We start from the raw sequence: 9,311 nt of genomic DNA on the forward strand, positions 1-9,311 counted from the left end.
TACAATACACTTTTGCCATGCCTACGACTCATGAGTACCTCGCACAGTTGGCGCTTCGTTCCGTTCGGCAGAATGATATTAAATCCTGCTTTTTCATTTCCCCAAAGAGAATCACGCCCATTTTTACATTGTTTCTTATTCAGCTTTTCATGGCACAACCAACCTTTCCCACTCGTCTGTAGACTCGTCTAGCAGAGATACAGCCATTTATAAATCCGTAGCTATACACCTTAGAGACACAAATCAGGAAAATCAACGCACGTCTCCAGGATGGATCGATTTATGTGAATAGGGTACAAATCACACCAGGGTTAAAACCTGAAGCGAGACTAAAGCCTCATTCGAGCACAATTTTCCCTTAAAAAGATGCGCTGTTTGGTGCAAGTTTAATTATAACCATAATAATAATAATTTTAATTATGACAAATAATTTTGCTCGGATGAGCTTTCCCTCTGTATTGAGATTCCCAGTTTTCTGGATTTTAACGCACGTTTACTGAAAATTCCAAGTTACTGGCGATCGGCTGTCCGCCTCATGCGTCTACCGCAATGAGTTTGTTTAAAAAAAATGATTGGTTGTATTTTTTTAAGAAATGTTTTATAATTGTTCTCAGCTTTCCACTAAATGTAAGTACCGTGGCTAGTAGTTTTTTGTTATGTTTTTCATCAATTTTCAAATTATATTTTTTTATTTTGAATGATTGCTAACCTCGTTTTATTTGCTTGTGGGAAAAATGAAGTACCCTCCAAATCTTGGCTCCTCAGATCTGCTGATAGTGCAAAGAATCCTACTTGAAACTGAACGAAGTTCAACAAAAACGCTCGAATTCGCATTTTGGGAAAAAATAAATTAAGTAGTTTTGAATTCAACACGTAGTAAATTTCTCCTGTCAAAAATTCAAAGTCGAGCTTGAATATTTTGAGCATGGAAACTGTCGTCCAATTTTGTCTGTAACATTCATTCTTATGGAGGAATGACATTTCAAAACACTTTTTCTTGGCCCAAACTTGAGGCGTCTTTGTTAAACTTATCGATAATCCAACCAACTCATCAATGAGCGAACATTTTCGTGCAGTTAGCACAACATTCTTGATTTCTCACAAAGGATTTTCTCTCCTAGGAGACGACAAATGAATCACTCTTTATAGTTTCCAACACAATTATCACTAAAGAAATGCTTAAATCGATCCTGAGGGGAGAGATGAAATCCCCTAGTTCGGATGGATTGATGAAACTGACTGAAAAAAAACTTACTTTATATAAAATCCGCACGGACCGATTTAACAAAAAAAGAAAAAAAACAAGCAAATAAAAACAAATTTAGTCAACAAGATACGACGCTTCAAGCCAAAATAATGGCCCAAAATATTTTTTTGTCAGTGTAGCCTAGTGCACAAAATATCACCAAAATTATCTCCAAATCCAAATGTCAACCAAACTAAGAATTTTTAAACCGCAGGTCAATATCTCAATTTTTGACCGAATTATGATAGGTCAAAGGTCAAATTTGTCCTATTTTCAAAAAATCATACTCCGGTTCAAATCATCGCAGAGAAAAAACAACACGGGAAAATTTAGTAAGTTGTGAGCACTTCTCGGTCAAAATCACAGAAATCACCTCAAACTAATTTTAAGGGGGGGGGGGAGTTCAAACTCTCAAATACGCCAGTTCAAAGGTACTACGATTTTCCCGCGAATGAGCCAATTTTCTCTAACTTTGCCTCAACATATCTCGGTAAGTTCAAAATTGGTTCAATATTGCGTTTTCAAGTCGCTAAATTTCGGGCAGAAATTAAAAAAAAAGATGAGTAAGGTGTTTAAATTTGACCGTCTAAGTTTCGTTTTTGACTGTTTGAAAAAAAAAGTTGGAGCTCCCTCTCCCCCCCCCCCTGAGGTAGGGGCAAAACTGTTGACCCCCTAGAAGATGGTCTCCCTTGAGATAGAAACGTCCCCAAAGTTTCGTTTTTCTATCTCTAACCGTTCAAAATTTACCAGGGGGGGGGGGGGGGCACGGACTTTTGGGGCACCCTGTAGAACACACTTGTAATGCACAATTCACAGTACTGCAGACAAATTACTTATTTAGTACGTGGGTGAATTCAAATAAGGGTCAAATTCCAGGTTCAATTTCCTCCCAAAATTTTTTTGTGAATTTTTGGGCAAACCAAACTTTATTTTGACTCTCATTAGGTGTAGACTTAGGAAATATAGCTCGTCGAGCTTAATAGTTATGCTTAAACCCGAATTTCCACCGTCACGTGTATCACTTCCCAAAATTTGCTCTAATTTTGCCTGATTTCCCAAATTTTCATCTCAGAGGTGACATATAATACTTTTAATTGAAAATTGAACGCAATTGTCATACAAGCATCGTCGAGCACTAAATTAAAGCATAATTGAAAACATGTAACCCTTTCATATCTTACAGAACCAAAAAAATTCATCCGTCATGAAAGATATCTGGAGCTTATTCTGCTTATCTTTTAGACAGTTCCGTCTGTTTATCAAAATGCCTACTGTTTTCCTTTAACACGAGAAGAAGCTTTTATTTCTTGGAATATTGCAATACAAAATTGATCAAAAACATCGAATTTTAAAACTTCAAGTGGGCGTGTACCCGCTAAAGTGGAGGTAAAGCCAGGAAAAGTTTGAGGAATTGCATTAACATATCAATTACACTGGTCAAGGTTTTTTTTTTCTCTGATTTTTCGGAGATTTGCCAACGGTTTCGGAGTAGATTTTTGGCGCTGATTCCGAAGATCACCTCCATTTACCTGTATCAGTGCGACTTATCCCGGGAAAGTTCGGAATTTTTCCGGAGAAATCGGAATTTTCAATAAAAATCTAGCTTTTCCAGCGGAGTCAATCTTCCGGGAGAATCTGTGCACGATGGAAAAAACCTAGGAATTTTTCGATTTCGTAGCCTAAAATACATAAGAAACCATGTATTGCACCCCTATTAAAATTTCCTTTCTTTATCTAATGCAAAGGTTCTCCGGTCCAGTTTCATTAAAATCAATTAATTAGTTACCGAGATACTGTTTTAAGCCACGGCCACCACCTCAGATTTTCGAATCTTGGAAATTCGACTAAAAATTCGAGTTTCCCATTCAAAAATACCGCCGGGTACCAAGTTTCACGTAAATCGATTGATTAGGCGCTGAGATAGCATTTTAGGTCATGTCCGCCATCTTGGATTTTCGAATTTTCAAAATTCGACTAAAAATTCGAGTTCCCCATTGAAAAATACCCCTGGGTACCAAGTTTCACTTAAATCGATAGGAAAGAGCGCCTACAGGGCTTAAATAAGCAAGTCTCAGTTGTAACAGATTTCCACTCTGTCCTACTAAACTGGGACATGGGACAGGATGGGAACATACGGGACAGGATGGAACGGGACAAGATGGAACGGGACAGGATGGAATAAGCTGTTTTTTAAGCTTATCTCTAACAGTAAAGACAATTTTGGTGTTTTTTTTTCACGGAATATTTAGTAGCACATCCTAGAGGATCGGAATAAGAGAAAATTTTCCCTAACGCACACTTCGAAAGTATTTTACGAGCTGATATTAGTGTGTGTGTGTATGCTTGACGGCCTGTTAGTTATCGTGTATAGCATTCTGTTTGGCATCGTTAATGGCGTTAATCTTGCACAAAAATTTGCGAATTTCAGAATTTTTGCCATCTACGACGTGTGAACTATTCAATCAAAACAAAAAAAGTCGTTTTTGGAAAAACCTCAACGTTACGGCAATCATTTAGAGCTTATTACATCGTTGCCATGTCTCTCCTGACTGTTGCTGACTGTTGCTCGGGACAATGATTCTAGCGCGTGAAAAAGTTATTGATGGAGCAAAAAATAAATTGACATATTTTTTTTCTCAAATTCAAAAGCATTACCTATCATCTCCGATAAAGTTTTCTTAAATAATCACTCTAGTTATGCTGCAACATCGATTTAAAGTCAAGAACCAGGCACGGGGAACACGCAAATTTGGGACAAATGTAGGCAATTTGCACATTCAAAGTTCTCCTAAATTTTTATTTCAGTCCAAATAAAGTGGGAAATAGCATGTAATAGTCAACAATGGTGTGGAAAATGAGAAAAAAAATTTGATCTGCCCATGTTTCTCAGATTATGACGATTAAAACAGCTGGGGACACCAGATTAGACGCTTATTTGAACTCACCCACGTCAGTGACTGCAGTAAGCCTGCCTCAAGGTTGTCTCATAAAAGACTCAGACATTCAAGCAAAATACTGAAAAGAAGGGGGGGGGGGCGGTGAACTGAAAATATTTGAAACAAGTTGTGAGCAGAGGAAAGGAAGTCAGTGATAAATTGAGTAAGAGCTCATATTAATCTCATGTGAGTACGTGGATTACATATGTGTGTTTCAGAGAGTGAAAGTTCAATTGAAATAGATTTACTAGTTCAACGAGGGTAAGTATGTATCTATACTTTTTTCCTCTTCTATAATTTTATTCATATTACAACTTGAAAACAAGTTGGTTTTTGCAATCGCTAGCGATAGCAATATTCGTCATGGGAACTTTTGCTTCTGGGATATGAAAATTTTAAGGTACAGTTCGTTTGTAGTATCTTCAGAATTGAAGGGGCTATGTAATTTTGTGTCGACATCTCTTTTTTAACATTTTTAATTTTTTTTCTTTGCATACAAGAAAGCTGTTATTTACCAATTATTTATTTTCGTTGGATTATGTATGGTTTTTGGAAGTTAACGCATTTAACTTTCAGTTTCGTTTTTTCGGCGTAAAGTATGATATTTTTACTCTACGCATATGCCCGAATACGCATCATAACGACGGTGAAACTACCAAACCACGTATCTCGTTTGCGGTGTTTAAAAATCTCCGCTCACATTTTATTTTATTGAAGTAGACCAAATCAATATCATTCCTTGAAATTTTCACAGAATTTTCTCCGCACGAAGAGGAAAAATCACGGAAATTTTCAAGACTGGACGTTAAGTAGCTTTTCATTTAAAAAATAAAGTATGACAGGAAGTCTGCGACGTCGCAAACCGAGATACGTGGTTTGGTAGTTTCACCGTCGATAAGTGACCTATGTGCTTCCTAAGTTGCCATTTTTTTTCATTCAAATAGATGTAACCGAAATGTTAGATGTGTACTACCTATACTACTTTCATGTCATTGCTTTATTTATTTATTTACTTTTTGCGTAGGTATAAATTGTTATTTTTTGCTGAATTTTGGAGAAAATATTGCTTTAAGAACGTGGAATGTAAATTAATTTTATTGAAAAAAGAAAATACCATCATTAATTTGGGCGAACAGAGAAAATATACATCAATATTTGGGTCAACATCTCCCTGATTATATAAAGGATGAATATATTAGTATTTCTGTATCAAAAAACTTGGCTTTTGTCTTCAGAGATACGATGATTCTAGTCCCAGTCAATTTGTTTTATTGAAAAAACAAAAAAACAAAAAATAAATAATAAAAAAAAAAACAACTGAAATGTTAGACATACTATTTTCATGTCTTTCTATTTGTATCAATAGGTACTTTTTGCTTAACTTACGAACGTTGAATGCAAATTAACTTTATTGAAAAAAGAAAATAACGTCATTAATTTGGGGGAACATGTGGCTGATTATATGAAGGAGGTATATTCCAGTATTTTTGTTTAACATATTAACTCACGAGAAAATGTTCGTACATTTATCATCTACTATTAATTATTTTTTGATGATTAGTCTAAAACATTCAATACAACCATTAAAAAGTAGTTCCCATCGTCGGGTATCGAACTCCCGATCGCCGGGTGCCCGCACCTAGTCAAAAATACGAGGCGGTTTAGTCAACTAGGCTATAACGGATCCACGTGAGCGAGAGTAAAAATAGCATACAAAAGACTCTGGCAATGGGCGGGACTTATCACAAGAGTTGTCCTTGAGCGATTCGGCGATTCGCGTCTTCGTAGCTTCTCGAGAAATGAGCTAAGCGCCTTTCTCTGTGAGACATTGTTTGCCTATGCTATCATGTGTCTCAAGGTTCATACCAGCAGGCATTTGCCATCGCGGCAGTAAGCTGAGGCAATATTTCTGTATTCATGGAATAAATCAATCAATCGAGTTCCGATTTTGGCTCATATATCCGTAACGGGTCCTCCAGAGCAGTTTTCCACCTTGCACAATAGTTATAATTTCTTTATTTCTATTTGTAAAATTTGAGGTGGGATAATGGCGGCTTCTCAAGAGCAACGAGGTAGGCGATCTTTTGCACCAACGAACAGAAAACTGATGGCGAAAAATAACCAATCAGAACCTCCCAAAAAAAAGAATTTGCCTAAAAACGGAACTTCGTGGTTCTGCGCAGATTTACCAGTCAGACACGACATCTCAAGTTGGAAAAAAACTCGCTGAAAGCGAATTTTAGCAATCAACACAACTTGACGTAGAGACATGATTGGCTAAAAAATACAACGGTTTTTGATACATCGGAAAATCAACCAAAAATCGGAGACTGGGCGAAACGCTCAAGGTCGCAGAGGTATAGGGAATCCCATAGCGAAAGCAACGGAACGATTCTAATATCATGGGGAACTCCGTTCCCATGACAATAACCAAGGAATTATCTTAGTTTACAAGAATTCAGAACGGACCCGGACGAAAAAAACCAAAATGCCTGAAGCGTATCGTTAGATGTCAAGAAGTGTGAGAACAAGCCTGATTTGGCAGCACTATTCTTGTGGGTGTACTCAACCTTTGAGGGCATGCCAGTTTTGAACTCAGAACCGCTTCAGGTAAAAAAGGATGGAAGGGTTCGGTAAAATCATTAATGCTCTTATCGCAAGGATTGCATCTGTTTTTTGGTAATTCTAACACCTTTCTGGCTATTATAGTGGCTTCTTTCTCTACAGTGACCTTGCCTTCTTTATCAGCTAGACTATTTCCCGATGTGCCTCAATTTCACTCTACGTTTGATACGTACGACGTACGAGTCAATTGTACAATCTTGCACGAAGGAACCAAAAGCATTCCAGTGACACTGAGATGGTGCGACTTTTTTACCTTACAAATATAAACTGATCATCCAAACAATAGTTTTATCTTTACTCCCTATAAACTATAAATTCACGGCGAAAATTACCCTTTGAAAATTCAATTTTTTGCATGACTTCAGCAGTTTCATTGCAAAGAATGTAAGTTGCACAATCCTGGCAATATTGGAATGCTCTTGATTCCTTTCTGCAAAATTCAATTCACATGTAACTTATTATACGTGTTTTCAAAAGCTCAAAATTGAATTATTGATGTCAGAGCATAAAAGAAGTAACCTATCAAAATGTTGGGACGAAAAATGCCGAAATAAGTTTTAGGGATTTTTTAGGGTAGCTGAGTTCAGGAATTCCAAAAAACCGTTCCCATGACAAAAAAAAAAATCTTTTTTGAAGTCAAAAGGACGCGTTTTGGAATGACTGCTTGATGAAATATTGCAGTAAAACAACGAACATTGATAATCAGGTAATAATTAAGAGAGTCATTTGTCGGGGATCGCACCCACACCGTGATCCAAGTGGACGCATCTGATGTCTTGGGCGACTCGGCCACCGCTCGAATTGACGAAATAAGCGTGAATCTGGTGTAGATAAGTATAGAGCTGATGCGCAGGCTACCCAGCTACTGCGCAACCTCCTCGACCACTGCGCATCCTCCCGCGCATAGCGGTAGCAGTCCTGGAGCATTCCGTAAATTCACTCAACTTTATAACGTGATTTTAAAAAAACCTGGGTCCTATTTCCAAAATTTGATTAGAGCGGGCTCATCTACGGCCTATTACCTGTCGATTTACGCAAAAATCATAGAAATCGGCCCGGTAGAACGCTCAAACGAACTATGACAAAAATTATAAATTTACATTGTTTAAATGGGAGAGTTCACAACTTTACCACGTAATATAAAAAAACCTGGGCCATGTTTTGAAAATCTGAAAAGAGTTGGCTTATCTAGAGACAATTGCCCGTCGATAGCCGCAAAAATCATAAAAATCGGCCCGGTAGAACGCTGGAGCTAAGCGTTACCAGTTACGCAAAATTAGGAGGTCTTGGAGCTTATAGTATAGATGAGATCAATCGTCTGTGGAATTAACGATTTTTCAAGGTCATTGAATTTGCGAGTCACCAACGGCTACGAAAATCAATGAGAGACCTACCCTGAAAAAAATTCTCAGCGTTTTTACCAAGGTCCGTTGGCACCTTTACAATCTCACTTTTTTTTACCAATTATTGGTAGTTTTACCAAGACAGACTGGTAAGCTTACCTAAAAACCGGTATTTTTACTGTTTTTTTTTCAGGTAAGAATACCACTTTTATTGGTAATCAATTCCCGGTAACTTTGCCATTTTATCTTGGTAATTCTACCACAGCCGATTAAAGATATTGGCGTTTTTACCAAGATCCGGTAAAATTACCGAGAAAGTTTAATAATTTTACCGAGATTTCTCGGTAAAAAAACCAATTCCATAAATGGTAATTTTACCAAGAAAAAACTGGGATCAAATAGAACCCTGAATTCTTAGTAATTTTACCCTTTTCTTAGTAAATACACCGAGATTTTTTTTTTCAGTGTACGACGTCCGTCGGTTAGTTTGACTCAACTTGGGTCAATGCACTAATAGTGTGGGTAAATATAACACTGTATCAAAAGTCAACACGTACGAACCCTTGGTTAGTTAGTAGTCTGTTGCAGTTGAAAATTTCACTTTTTAAATCGACACAAGTATGTCCCACGTACCGACACGAGATCAATGTGATTTGTTACTTAAAGTGTGACCGAGTTCCATTCTTCACAGCACGTGCTCGTCTTAAATTGTCCTTCTTTTTTGGGCGCTTCTGGGTACCAGATGCGCCCTTTCCAACCATTCGACTCCCCCGATGTAACATGTACTATACTACATGCCCTTTTGCCTTATGGGTAATGACGCCATTCTGGTACACCCGGGAAAATTGGATTTTTTTCTGCATCTGGTATTCGTCAAAGTTTTCGTGAAATATTTTGCTTTTAAGCATAACAATCTCGCACGGACGTATTACCTGGTTAAAGTATTTTAGAGCCTCCTTATGCTTTAAATACTTATATCCGAGGCAGTACTTTCAGATCGATTTGAAAATATTACGAACAGTCACGTGATCTCTTCATTTTAGTGACGTATTACTGTGCTACTTTGTGATTGGTTCATTTTCTTGGCGCAGCATCGACACGTCAGCTGTTTGCGGCATTGAGCGGAAGGTTTAAGGTTATGTCATGGACCAAGAAAATGAA

This window comes from Bemisia tabaci, chromosome 9 (genome assembly GCF_918797505.1).
Source record: "Bemisia tabaci chromosome 9, PGI_BMITA_v3".
Taxonomy (NCBI): domain Eukaryota; kingdom Metazoa; phylum Arthropoda; class Insecta; order Hemiptera; family Aleyrodidae; genus Bemisia; species Bemisia tabaci.